The following is a 15,482-nucleotide window of genomic DNA, read 5'->3' on the forward strand; positions in this document are numbered from 1 at the left end:
AATATTATTCAGCCATAAAAAAGTATAAGATCTGGCTATTTGCAACAACATGGATGGATCTAGAGAATAAAATGTTAAATGAAGTCAGTCAAAGACAAGTACCATATGATTCCAATCATATGTGGAATCTAAAAAACCAAAATGAATGAATAAACAAACAAAAAAAACCCAGAATAATACAGAGAACAAACTGGTGGTTTCCAGAGGGGTGTGCGTTGGGAAGATGGGAGAAATAGGTGAAGGGGATTAAGAGGTATAAACTTTCAGTTATAAAATAAATAAATCAGTAGGATGAAAAATACAGCATTGGGTATGTAATCAGTCTTGTTGTAATAATGTCAGAAAAATGAAGAAAATGCCAAATGCAGATTAACATAATTGGATCTCCAAAACATAAGACTTCTGAAATATGAAGATCATATGGATTAAATCTTTCATGAATTACTAAAATTAAGTGTGCACGTGGCATATGCCCACACAGGCACACACACATGTGTGTGCATACACTCCTTGGATTTCTGTATGCCTATAAGTTTATTCCTTTTAATTATATGGTGATAGACATTCAGGATCATCATTTGCATCATTTGGGAGGGATGGAGACAATAACTTTAGGGTCTACTCTCAACCAATGGGTGGGTGGAGTTGGAATCAGTAGGTAAATGCACCAGTGTCCCCATCTTGTGATGAGACAGTTCTATATAGGTCCTCAGGTCTCCAGCACAAGTGAGTCTTATTTGCCCATAACAGCAGCCAAATCATTTATATACTGCTTATTGGTTTTTCTTCTTTCCAAATCTCAATTTCCCCACCTTTGCTTCCTGAGATCACTTCTGAAGTAAATTATCTTCACCCAAGTTCATGTTTCAGGCTCTGCTTTCAGGAGAATGCAAAAAAAAAAAAAAATTGCCAAGCAGCAATTGGCAGAGCCAGGAATGGAAGCTATGTAGTCTGTTTCTAATACCTGTGGTCTTAGAGCCCTTCCCACTATGCATTAATATTGTATCTATAAAACCAAGTAAAGAGAGAAAAAAGAGAAGATGGATAGCAAACACATTCTCCATTCTCTTTTTAAAATCAAGTATGGTTTTGCCATTCCACATTAAATGTGGTGCTGAGAAAACAGCATGCACTTGGCCCCTAACCTGAGGAAGCTGGGACCTATTGCCCACAAGACGTGTGTTATAGACACAACAGTGAACAACATGAAGAGGCAATTTACTAGGGGCACTGAGTCTAGTGATGAACGTGTGATATTCACATCTATATCAGAGTTGTAAGTAAGAACCAATTCAGGGTGGAAGATAATACATAATTGGAGTGGCCATAGGATTAGAGGCAAATTTCAGACATTTGCAAGCCTTATGTTCTGGTTCTGACTCCACTACTAAATATACTTTGTGGTTTGAGACACATTTTTGAACACCTCTGAGCCAGTATCCTCATTTGCAAAATGAAGACTATACTTCTTACTCTGTTGCACAGGGTTGCTGGGAAACCCAAGTGAGATACTGTACCTGAAAGTTCTTTAAATCACGTAAAGCAGTTGGCAAATACTATTACTACTACTAACAATTTGACACACCACCATCACCAATGTGTGTGATTAGTTCTGCATTTGTTGCACGACAGGCACCATGGACAAACTTTTCAGGGGATATGTCAAATGTGTAACATATGACCTCCTATGACATTAGTTACAGCAGAGTGGAAATAAATACAGAGCATATCTGATTTTAAGCCTCCCAAAGAAATGGCATTTTACTGCTGGAGCTTCCATATTATTGTACGATGGTGTTGAGAATAATACTATGGCAACACTTCAGTATAATGCATTCTTTTTCTTGAATGTATTCCAGGGTCAGCATCACTTAGAGCTAGCTAGTTGGTTAAGAACATGAGTTAACTCCTCCAGACCACTGGGTACCAATTAGTGCTAATACTGGCTGTAGTGAAGAACAGGCTGGAACCAACCTAAAGACATTTAATGGGATAAATGCAAAGTCCTGTTGTGTTTTTTTTTTAAAGATTTTATTTATTTATTCATGAGAGACAGAGAGAGAGGGAGAGAGGGAGAGAGAGGCAGAGACACAGGCAGAGGGGAAGCAGGCTCCATGCAGGGAACCCGACTCGGGACTCGATCCCGGGACTCCAGGACCATGTCCTGAGCCAAAGGCAGACGCTAAACTGCCGAGCCACCCAGGGATCCCAAGTCCTGTTTTTAAAGACAGGAATTTTAGAAAATGAACATTGGTTATCCCTTCATTGTTTGAGAGAGCCCAAAAATAGTATTGTATCTGAATCAACTGAGAAATAGGACAATGATATAAGGCAGTTGAGGATAGAACTATTATTTTATTATAGTTGAAGTTAATAATGAAGAAACTGCTTAAATCTGCACATAAGTGGGCCTCCCAATACAGAAACCCACTGGAATGCTGCAGGCCTATCTGGAGACTCACACTCCTTGGAAAACTTTCAGCACAGGGGAGCAGATGAGGGCACATCCTTTCTGTGTGCTGGCTTGCTCCTAAAGAAAGGGGAGAGAGGAAGGCATGAGCTATGGGTGTCCATGTTCTCCTTCCAAATTCACCCATCAGATCAGTCACTCCTCTGGGGATATTGAGTGAGAGGGATGGAGACAATCCAAGACTTGTTCAGGAATGGGGTTCCTACCACACAGAATGATACATCAGAATTGGAGAAAGAAATTCTCCCCTCTCTAAAGCACAAAGGCCTGGAGAGAATATGTGACCTTTCCAGAATTGTACAGCAAGCTGATGGCAATGTTGGGGCTGAACCCCAGAGCCATCGTATTTACATGTGCTTAAAAAATGGAGCAAAAACAAAATGAGAGAGACCCTATGAATTTTAGCTTTGCATCTCAAAAGGCTGGGTGGGTTGGGGTTACTTGATAAACTACAAACTTAATAGGAAACAGTTGGTGTTGCATGTGTCTCTAGAATGATGTCCAAACCACAGAAAATAATATATCCGTTATTCTCCAAAGCTTTCTGGAGAATTATACTCAACTTCATGAGCCATGTTTCATTAGGAAGATTGATTATAAAGAAAGTACAGAAGAATGTGATTAGGATAGTAATAAGCTGAAACAGAACTTCCGTTTGAAAAGGCATCACTGAGAAAAGGGAGTGGATTTGTTTCTGGAGAGCTCCAGAAGAGAGACAGAACAAGACAAGGTGAGGCAAAGTCATAGGGAGGCAGTCTGAAGTCAGTAGAGGGAAGAACTTTGTAACACACACACACACACACACACACACATGCATGCACAACTTGCAATGAATGGGATGCCAACTTGATCATATCACCCCCTTGTAAAAATCACTGGATGGTTTCCCAATGCTTTTAAGATGAAGTCCAAGTTCCTTAGCAGAGTTTACAAGACCCTGTGTGGCAGGCCTTCCTGTTGGTGCCCAGCCCCAGCTTTTCCCCATTCCCCCCTTACTCAGCTGACTGCAGTCCCTGGTGCACACTCAGGTCCTCCCCATATTCCAGTCTTGAACACCCAGGTCTTTCTGCCTGGGTGGTCTTCCTTCTTTTCTACACCAAACCAACTGCCATTCATCCTTCAGGTCTCAGTTCTCCCCTCTTCACAGAATCCTTCTTGACCTCCCAGAGGAGGCCACTTTGCCCTCTGTGCTCTCCACCTTAGCATTTATCTTTACTTTTCTTGCTTGACCTTTTAATAGACATTTGTCTTCCCTACTCATCTGTGAATTCCACAAGGGCAGGAAGCATATTTTCACCATTAATATTCCAGAGCCCAGCACAGTGCCCAGCATAGATTTACTTAATATAGATCTACAGGAAGAGAAGGGAGAAAAGATGGGAAGGAAGAAGAAAGGAAGAGACTCCCTGGAAACAGAAAGGTCCAAGCAGAAGGAAAATAGTTGAAAAGATTCCTGCACTGAGTGGGAAGACAGACCCAAACAAAGCTATTGAGCAAATATTTGCTAAGCACATACGGTGTTCCAGATGCTCCATGCAGATGATACAGTACTGAATAAATCCCAACTCTGATGTATAAGGAAGCTTTAGATTCTAAGAGCTGGTGATTCAATGAAGCAAATCCATTTAGTACAGTAAGACGGGAAAAAAGCAGGGAAAAAAATGAAAATGTATGACATTCTGCACCAGGTTCCCATTCCAAACTACAGTCATATCTAATTTCATTAAATTCATGTGATTGACTTTGAATATTGTAGTAACTCATTTCCGGCAAGCCATAGCTATAATTAACAGAGAATGGTAGAAGGAGAATTAAGTTAATTATCTTGTGGAAAACAACTGTGAGAATGAAAATAAGGAACCATCCCAAGGATTCAAACTAACCTTTCTTAGTAAGCACTGAGTACACACTTAAACAAAGCCCAATAGAGTTTGTTTCCACTGAGTCCTTCCAGAGAGTTCAAATATGTAAGGACACAGATGAGAAAAATTTAAATTCTCCTTTTCCAGGATGTTACCAAGCAGCGAAAATCTTAATTTAGAATCCATTGCTCTTTATTTTTTTGTAAAAACCCAATTTAGTTAACATATACTGTATTATTAGTCTCAGAGGTAGAATTTAGCAATTCATCCATTGCATACAACACCCAGTACTCATCACATCAAGTGCCCTCCTTAATGCCCATCACCCAATTACCTTATCCCCTACCTTTCAGCAACGCTGTTTATTCCCTGAGTTAGGAGTCTCTCATGGTTTGTCTCCTTCTCTGATCTCTTCCCAGTTTTCTCTCCCTTCCCTTATAGTTCTTTGCATGGTTTCTTATATTCCACATGAGTAAAACCATATGATAATTGTCTTTCTCTAATTGACTTATTTCACTTAACATACTACCCTCTAGTTCCATCCACATCAATGTAAATAGGTATGCATCCTTTCTAATGGCTGGGCTATATTTCATTGTGTGTGTGTGTGTGTGTGTGTGTGTGTGTATACAGTGTGTGTGTATGTATATATATATATACATACACACACAATAGTGTGCAATTGCTGGGTTGTAAGGTAGCTCTATTTTCAACTTCTTGAGGAACCTTCATTCTGTTTTCCAGAGTAGCTATACTAGCTTGTATTCCCACCAACAGTGTAAGAGGGTTGCCCTTTCTCTACATCCTCAGCAAAATGCTCCAATCAAAAGACACAGGGTATCAGATTGGATAAAAAAGCAAGACCTGGGTAGCCCCAGTTGCTCAGTGGTTTAGAGCAAGACCTGGGTAGCCCCAGTTGCTCAGTGGTTTAGTGCTGCCTTCAGTCCAGGGTGTGACCCTGGAGACCCGGGATCAAGTCCCACATCAGGCTCCCTGCATGGAGCCTGCTTCTCCCTTTGCCTGTGTCTGTGTCTCTGCCTTTCTCTCTCTCTCTCATAAATAAATAAAATCTTAAAAAAAAAACAAGACCCATACATATGCTGTCTACAAAGATACCTCCAGACTGAAAATGAGGGGATGGAGAACCATTTACCATGCAAATGGATTTCAAAAGAAAGCTGGGGTAGCAATCCTCATATCAGATAAATTAGATTTTATTTTTTAAAAAGATTTATTTATTTATTCATGAGAGACCAACAGAGAGAGAGAGAGGCAGAGACAGGCAGAGGGAGAAGTAGGGTCCTCACAGGGAGCCCAATGCCAGACTCAATCCCAGGACTCCAGCCAGGATCATGCCCTGAGCCAAGGGCAAACATTCAACCACTGAGCCACCCCGGCGTTCCCCAAGCCCTCTTTTGATTGTAAAACTATACAGCATCCCAATAAATTATATTTTAAACCAAAGACTAGTAAGAGATGAAGAGGGACACTATATTATACTTAAAGGGTCTATCTAACAAGAAGATCTAACAATTATAAATATTTAGGCTCCAAAATTGGGAGCAGCTAATTATATAAACCAATCCATAACCAAAGTAAAGAAATACACAGATAATAAGACATTAATAGTAGGGGACTTCAACACCTCACTCACGGCAAAGGACAGATAATCTAAGCAGAGGATCAACAAAGAAACAAGGGCTTTGAATGACACACCGGACCAGATGGCCTTCACAGATATATACAGAAAATTCAATCCTAAAGCAACAGAATACACATTCTTCTCAAATACACATGGAATATTCTCCAGAACAGATCACATACTGGTCACAAATCAGGTCTCAACTGATACCAAAAGATTGGGATTATTCCCTGCATATTTTCAGACCACAATGCTTTGAAACTAGAACTTAATCACAAAAGGAAATTTGAAGGAACTTAAACACTTGGAAGTTAAAGAGCATCCTACTGAAGAATGAATGGGTCAACCAGGAAATTAAAGAAGAATTAAAAACATTCATGCAAACTAATGAAAGTGAAAACACAACTGTTTAACACCTTTGGGATACAGCAAAGGCAGTCCTAAGAGGAAAGTACATTTTAATACAAGCTTCCCTCAAAAAATTAGAAAAATCTCAAATACACAAGCGAACCTTACACCTAAATGAGCTGGAGAAAGAACAGCAAATAAAGCCTAAGCCAAGCAGGAGAAGAGAAATAATAAGGAGGAGAGCAGAAATCAATGAAATACAAACCAGAAGAACTGTAGAACAGATCAACAAAACTAGAAGCTGGTTCTTTGAAAGAATTAATAAGATTGAAAGCACCTAGTCAGGATTATCTTTTTCTTTTTTAAGATTTTATTTATTTTCTCGCAGAGAGAGAGGCAGAGGGAGAAGCAGGCTCCATGCAGGGAGTCCAATGTGGGACTCAATCCTGGATCCCAGAATCACAATCTGAGCCAAAGGTAGACGCTCAACCACTGAGCCACCCAGGCATCCCTAACCAGGCTTATCAAAAAGAAAAGAGAAAGGACCCAAATTAATAAAAACATAAATGAAAGTGGAGTGATCACACCAACACCACAGAAATACAAAAGATTTAAGGACATATTATGAGCAACTATATGCCAACAAATTAGGCAATCTGGAAGAAATGGATGCATTCTTGGAAACTTTTAAAATCCATTGTTTTTTAAGGCAGCCCAGGTGGCTCAGCAGTTTAGCACCGCCTTCAGCCCTGGGTGTGATCCTGGAGACCCGGGATCAAGTCCCACATTGGACTCCCTGCATGGAGCCTGCTTCTCCCTCTGCTTGTGTCTCTGCCTCTGTGTGTGTGTGTGTGTGTGTGTGTGTGTGTGTGTGTGTGTGTGATGAATAAATAAATAAAATCTTTAAAAACTAAAATCCATTGCTTTTTTAAAATGTCACTTTCTTATTCTTCTGATGAAAGAATGAAGTCAGACATGCAGCTCCTTTTGTGAGGAGGCATAGGCAGAGTAGATCATGAAGGTTGAGGCCAGAAAGGTTTCTGGGCTTAGAAAGGAAAAATTGAACCCTTTGCTGCTACTTCTTTGTGCAATTTTTTCTGTTATTCTTTACTTGCTGGCCTATTCAGAGGTAGTTGCTTGGGAGCCTCACATAATGTTATGAAAAACATATCTGCTTTTATTTACATCGGAATAAGCTGCCCAAATATGGCCTTGTGAGGAGCAGCTTGAAGGAAATCAGTGCCATAATTAATGTCCTCTACCCTTGGAACACAGAGCAGCCACTGCTTCCTTTGTCCACAATGTCTTTATACCTATAGCATATACTCTTGTCCTCTTCCTGTGTATCAGCGAGAGTTTGGCATCTGGGCAGAGTCTTGCTGAATTTTAAGATAAGGAATACCGGACCAGACTAGTCCACACAACCATAAGTGAGAACATGGAGAGAGATTGAAGAATCAGTTTGGGGAGGAGATAATTAATGGAACAAGATTTTGGAGAAGGAGGGAAGGGTGGAACACACATGTTTTCATCTGAAAAGTCATTTTCAGACCGAGTTCAAGAGGTTCACAAAAAATGCTCAGGGATCTCTAACGAAGAAATTATTCAAGTTTACAACTCCTCTCTTGCTTATATTTGTTTCTTATCAAAGTAAGAATGATGATTCAAGAAAATTTTGCTGTTTGGCTCTCAGAATATAGCCATTCACAATACAAATTTAAACTATACCAGCTTTTGTTGCATGGAAAATGTTTGGGCTCCCATTGGTTAGGGCCTAAATTGATTAGTAGATTTAAGAATCACATTTATAGGGGCACCTGCATGGCTCAGTCAGTTCAGCATCTGCCTTTGGCTCGGGTCATGATCTCAGGGTCTGGGATCAAGTCCCACTTCAGGCTCCTTGCTCAGCTGGGAGTCTGCTTCTCCCTCTCCCTTTGCCTGCCACTCCTCCTGCTTGTGCTCTCTCTCTCTCTCTCTCTCAAATAAATAAATACAATCTTAAAAAAAGAATCACATTTATAAATATAATCTTATGAATGCCTATGTAATGAAATAAACCTGAAATAAGTAAACAATTTATTATTCAGGCATAGCCTATGGGTAAAATACTTGGACATAATTTGTGTCAAAGCCCAATACTAAAATAATATGGAAAAGTAGCTGTCAAATTAATGGTGCAGGTACATGAAGGCAACTTTTGTGGCTGTCAGAAGCTTAAGATTCATTGTCTCATTTTACTATTTTTCAAACTAATTAAATGACCCAACTCTGAGAAAATGTGACATTTACCAGGCATTTGAGAGTGGTTAATTTGATTTGTATGTCTGTGTCTTTGTACTTTTTTTTCTAACTTTGTATTATGGAAAATTTCAAACACATTTAAAAAAGAAGATAATATAATGAAACCTTATGTTCCCATCATCCAGCTTCAAAATCTTGTTTCATCTACATCCCTAGCCATTCCTCCTGCAAATTATTTTGAAGCAAACTCCGATATCAATTTATTTAATCTTTGTCAACGTACTATAATTTTAACTCTCATTACCAGTGCTTACCTCCTGGAATTGAATTATTTATAAGTCATCAAAGATCCACAATACGAGGGCACCTAGGTGGCTCAGTTGGTTATGTATCTGCCCTCAGCTCAGGTCATAATCCTAAGGTCCTGGGATAGAACCCCTCATCAAGCCCCCTCATGGAGCTCTGCACTCAGCAGCAAGCCTACTTCTCCCTCTCCCTCTGACTGCCACTGGGCCTGCTTGTGTGCTCTCTGTCAAACAAATAAAATCTTTTTAAAAAGATATATAATAAGAATAAAAGCAAAAACTTTCTTAATAAATATTTGTTAATAAAAATGAATGAATGGTTAATATTTGTTGAGTGCTCACTGTGTGCCAGGCCATGTGCTGAGTGTCTTATGTGCACTAGCTCACTCAACCTTTATAACACACCTAACCCGTAAATGTTATTATCTTCACATTTCAGATGAGAAAAACAAATGTAAGGAGAAGAAGGGACTTCCCCTGAGAAAAATACAAATTAAATGAAAATGAAATAAAATTATGTCATATTTTAAATATAGAATAAAAGCAAAGCATGAGTGATATTTGATATTTTATTTGGGTTTCAAATGCAGGCCTTTCGAGAATAAAAGTAAATGTGGCAAAACATTAAAAACTGGTGAATCTGGATGAATATATATGGGGGCTCATTATACTATTATTGCAACTTGATGTTTTATATTATTTTCAAATAAAAAGTTAAAAACGTGAAGTGAGGCCATTTTTTTGGTAAACTAACAAAATTCAAGGAAGACCTTAACTGACATTTTGCATATGAGCCAAGATTTCTCTTATTTGGGGTTGCTCTGAAATGAGAATCTAAGTCAGACTTCGGTTTAGGTCAGTTTTCGGGAGGGTTTTCATTGGAGTGAAGGTGATCTCAGGAAGCAGAAGGGAGGGAATGAGGAGGATGTCATGGAAAAAGAAAAAGACAACCTAGCAATGCCTTATCTATTGACTTCTCAGTCCTGCTGGGACCCGTGGTAGCCAGCCTCCAAGATGGCCCCTGACAACACCTACTTCTTTGTAGTCACACCTGTGTATGTCCTCCCAGACTCTACCAGCCTTGGTCTGAGTAACCAATAGCAAACAATGGAAGTGATGGTATGTCACTTCTGAGATTAGGTCATAAAAAAAGACTATGGCTTCCTTTTTGGACACTGGAAAGTGCCCATTCTTTCAGACTACTCACTATGGGGGAAGCCATGTGGTGAGGAGCCCCAGGAATAGGTCCAGAGGGTGAAGTTAAGCCTCCTACCAACAGTCACATAAGTGTGTTGGAAGTGAATGTTTCTGACCCAGTCATGCCTCAGATGACTGCATCCTTGTGAGAGACTCTGAGCCAGCACAACCCAGCAAACCTGCTCCCTGATTCCTGACCTAGAGAAACTATGGAACAAGAAATGTTTGTTATTTTAAACTAAATTTAAGGCATTTTGTCACACCACAACAGGTAACTAATACAGGACCCTTTGAGGAATACCTCAAAAACCTCCCACCAAAGATCAGGAGGCTGAGGCATTTACCCACAAAATCTTATTCCCAGAGTGGGCACTGGAGGTGGAATGCTGTCAACATCCAGAGCTAAAAGTCGAAATTGGAGGTGGGCTAAGGTATATGAGGTGGGGGTCAATAAGCATCTACTAATGTCTTATGATAGTAACATTTTTGACTTTGCCAGGACAAGATACAGGTCTCATATAACAGGAAGCTTTCCTTTATGAACTTTCCTCTTTATTTACTATGTTAGTCTTTCACAATCTGCAGTTCATCTTACAGAAACATTAACCTAGGCAGAACTGGAATTTTTTAAGTTTCTTTTTCTGATTTAAACAGTAATCTGACTAAAAAAATAAAAAATAAAAAAATAAATAAATAAACAGTAATCTGTTATGAAAATATTTTTGGAAATATAAGAATAGTCAAAGAATAAAACTTTAAAACACCAAAAAAATACATCATTACTAGATTATCGTTGTTAAAATTTTGTGCCATATACTATACTGTAAAAATGCATATATATACCTTTATTGAAAACATATTAGTCATAATTTTATAGACTGCTTTTATCACTAACAAATGTATTGAGAACAATTTCTAATGTGCAGCGATACCACTTTACTAATTAAATCTTAAACACACAATTCAAAAAAAACAACAATATGTCTTATCAAGTTTCAATTATATTTTCCAGTATGAGGAAGTTACCAGGTAGAGCTTTGGACAAGTTAGGGAGGGGCATCGTTTAGTTAAGCAAACTAAATAAACCCCATGCCTTGACCCCTACAATGGCATTTCTAAGAGCATGCTGAAATACGTTCTAATTGTGTTTTTCAATCTCTTTTAGGACTTTTCGTTAAAAATAAAAATGACCCGAGCCAGTGAGTCTGCTTCATATCTTCATTTGCTGAGCTAAGAGTCTGGCCTTATACTCATTCCATACTTATTTCTTGACCAGGTACTCCCTAATGGCCACCTCTGTGGGTACGTACATACCAGCTCTAAAGCAGTTCTCCTGAATCAGTACTGGCTTTCACTAGAAACAAATTTGGGGGAATAAAAATGCATTCTAATCCACTAATGTAGATGAGAGGAATAAATACAGGGATGATGTTTAGTTGTTTAATTCACAAAGGAAATATATTTGAGGATCAAACATAATTTTAAAGGATTAGTATGCCCCTTAATCCAAGTGTCTAATCAATCAACATGGATGTGCTGGGTACATGACTGGTCTACCCAATCTGGGAACCAGGATGGCAAGTGTAAAGGTCATTTGGGTCCATCTAGTACTGACATCCCCCTTACCAGTATCTTAAGGGAATCTGCAGAAGACTATCTATGAAAGGGATTAGTTAAGAAAATACAAACTCTAAATGGGATAAACCATACACAACTCATATAAGATAGGTAGTTAAATGACAGTTTTCAATGAGCATAGAGTGTGGGTCTGATGTTAATTGTTGATCTTCCCTCAGTAGGACATAATGCTCTGTGCTTCTGTTCTGGTCCAAGTTTAGATCTTTTTCTACTCGGTCAGGTTCTATGCCTCTGACATCTATTGTACACTCTATGTTCTAGGTGGGTCCATACCATGGATAGAACTGTGAATATTCAAAATATGACTTAATTTATTTTATTTCATTTTCATTTAATTTGTATTTCTCTCAGGGGAAGTCCCTTCTTCTCCTTACATTTGTTTTTCTCATCTGCCATTCTCTCTCTGTGTGTCTCTTGCGAAGAAATAAATACAATCTTAAAAAAAATTTTTAAACTCTGTTTAAATTGCTTCAATAATTCTGAAACTGAAGTTTTTGATTCTCATGAGGTCATCTTCCTCTTTGGATTTCTACTTTGTGGAATGCTGTGGAGCTCCTATGAGCTGACTACATGGACAAAGCACATGATTTTTCTAAGGATGATTCAGAGACCATGTAGAAAAAGACACACTCTCACTGAGCCAAATGAAGATGACATGAATTGTCCACTGTTTCTGCCAAGCCCCCAAATTGTAAGAGAACCCAAGTCCCTAAAATTAAAGGTATCTCTTTATCAATTAAATTAAGCAAGAGACAAGGAAAGTCAAATAATAAACATGGATTTTGGATTAATTCTTCTATAGCAAAAGAATTGCATATGGTTCTCCAGGAGTCAAATAAAATGGGAATCTAAATTACGTTTATAGTACTCTAAAATCCACTTAAAGCTGAGAATCATATGTTCACAAGAAATGAGCCATACTACCAATTAAAAGCTAACATATCCAAAGTAGATAATTTATCTTTGTTAACTTTAAGAAATTCTTCCTAATGGCAAAAATAAACAATTATGACCTTGGGCGATAGTGGCACTTGAGCTAGAACTAGCAGGTCACAATAGTTTTTGCTCAGGAGGGCAGATGATCTAAATTAATTCCCATGTACTTAGTAACCAATATGCATGAATCTTATTTACTACCCACATATAATTCTCATTCCTTAACACATGAGACAAATTCTTATACATTCCTCCTAAGTTATGGAACCTACAACAAGAAAGCTAGTTGGTAAACATCTGATCAATACTGAACTTCTACTTTCACACAGGAAAGTATACATCTGAAGTAAGTAGGAACCTGCAAATCAGTTTGAGGAGCCAACTCCCAGAAGCTAAGCGTCCCTAATGTGCCTGAAGGAAATATTTGTGGAGGTAAAAATAGAACTTTCCAAACCGCGAGTGTATGTTATTATACAACAATTTGGCTAGTCTAATGTAGCTTTATTAAGACATCTTAGCCTTCTTCAACAATTTCAAATTATTAAAAAATACTTTTCTGATAAACTATAGGTTTTTCCAAAAAGAAACATTTATAATAATTCTCTTCCACAAGAAACATTGCATTTTTCTGAAACACATATCTGAATTTGTTCAGTGATGTTTTACACTACCTGTGTCTATGATAGACCTTGTCCTTATTTATGTTTAGGCACATCATCCCAGATTATTTGTTTCTGTATTCTTATTTTTTGTCTCTTCATTGGAAAATATTGGTATCATTACAAGAGTAGCAGTTTTATAACCAGATATATGGATCTCATTTTCAGTCCTACAACTTACTATCTAAGGGACCCTGAGACAAATCCTTAACTTCATGGAACCCAGTTGTTGTTGTTGTTGTTTTAATTTGTAAAATGGGGATAATAATTAATTTACAGGGTCATTGTAAGGATCAAATGATAAAACATATATAAAACCTCTCTAATGGTTTCAAATGTCCTGGTCTTAGCTACTCAATGAATGGGAGATTTTCTGTTCGTATGAGGTAGCACAGATATGCTCAATCTAAAAATTAACAGTTGTCTAGACTATGCGGGAACATGTAAATATTCATTTGAAAATGACTATTGTAATTGCATATATGCAAACTAAAAATTAAATACAGTATATATTAGACTTCTAATAGCAGGCTCTAAGAAGACTAATTTAATCTGAAGCCTCATTCCTCCAGAGCTTATAAAAAATGGAGTTAGTATAAAAGCCAGATGATGTGAGGCCAAATGAGTTTTGTTTCTGATTCTCTGCCTGAGCCCCATCCAGAAAGACACAGCATGGTGACAAAATACAAAGGCCATAATCAGTCATCTTTCACTGGTCACCACCTGAAGTTCTAGGAAAATGTATAGCTTCTTTTAAAGCACATAGTAAATGATAAGCAAAGAAGTTATTGAAAAGTATTTTATAAATATACATGCCTGATGTAAATGACCAGCAATCGGGAAATATTTATTTACCGTGTGAGAGACTGTAGAAAAGATGAATGACATGTCATCTTTGCCTTGAAGAAACTTCAGGCTGCTTTGGAAGACATGATCTTCAAATTGATCTCACTGCATTCTGAAAAATACAATGTCTATTTTTTTAATGAACTAAATTCATGTAAGGAGGGAATTGACATGTTTTGCATACCTAATATGTACCAGGCATTGGGCATATTCTATCTCACTTGATCTTCACAGTAATGCTATGAAATAGGTATCATTCTTCTCATTTTGTAGGTAAGCAAACTAAGGCATACAGGCAAGATGACTTGGGATAAGGTCATATAACCAGTAAGCCAATACAGGCCAAAGGCTCCGGTCCAATGTCCGTGCTATTTTCATTACCACTGGGATGGAAAATGGGAGAAAAGAAATTATGAGATTACTTTGAAAGAAAGAATTTGCAAATGTTTATAACTGCTTGGATTTGGATAATATTCATGTCAAGACTTTACTAACACAACTATATAGTGCCTTTACTGGATTTTAATGAAATATTTCATAAATGAGACAAAGTAGGAGCATCAGGAAACAGATTCAATTAAATATGTTGAAAGAATCAGATTAGTTTATCCACCTATTTAAAAAGACTCAATAATTGGAATAAGTGTGTTTTATTGTTCTTTTATACACTATTTTTAATGTTGGCATTTTAAATTTGGAAGGCCACACTGGGTGGGGGAAGCATTAAGCTAAAAAATATGGATTTGAGTTGTAGCCCTCAAATTACTATGGTATGATCTTGGGAAGCTCATTAATCGCTTTTAATCTTATATAAATATTATTACCTACTTACTTCATAGAGCCATAGTCCCCCATATATTCACTATTAATTCAATTATTCATTCAACATACATTTATTGAACATTTACTAAGTGCCAGACACTGGAATTAAACTACACTCAACCTCCCCATTCATAAAATCCACAGTTTAGAAAGAGAGATTGACAGGAGTATAAAGGAATGTAGTAAAATGTGATGAGTCCTGTAAAGAAAACCTATCTGTCCACATTGGGCAGAAAAAGAGAGGTTACTTCTACTTGGTAAGAGATGGACTTGAAAGGACATCTCACTGGCACCCAGAGAGAGATAGGACAGGCATTATAAAAGAGGTTACACTTGAAGTGAGTCTTAAGCACAAGTAATTTTTCCCAGTGAATCTAGGGTGCAATGTTGGGAAGGGTATTCCAGCCAAAGGGAACCATAAAGAAATAGTCAAAGATATATATAGTGTGATCAACAAACTACATGCAGTTTGATTCAGCTGAAATGTAGGGTGGGAGGACAATGCAACTAGAGATG

The 15,482-nt window shown here is 37.9% G+C and overlaps 1 long non-coding RNA gene across 1 annotated transcript; it reads right to left on the minus strand.

Moving 5' to 3' along the window:
- Positions 1-2,132: 2,132 nt before the first annotated feature.
- Positions 2,133-15,038, minus strand: LOC119864722. Its single transcript, XR_005369032.1, has 3 exons — positions 14,329-15,038; positions 14,154-14,256; positions 2,133-2,530 (listed from the first exon to the last, which is right to left on the minus strand). It is a non-coding gene; the product is annotated as an uncharacterized LOC119864722 (long non-coding RNA).
- Positions 15,039-15,482: the final 444 nt, after the last annotated feature.

The sequence above is a fragment of the Canis lupus genome, chromosome 13 (genome assembly GCF_011100685.1).
Source record: "Canis lupus familiaris isolate Mischka breed German Shepherd chromosome 13, alternate assembly UU_Cfam_GSD_1.0, whole genome shotgun sequence".
NCBI classification, from domain to species: Eukaryota; Metazoa; Chordata; class Mammalia; order Carnivora; family Canidae; genus Canis; species Canis lupus.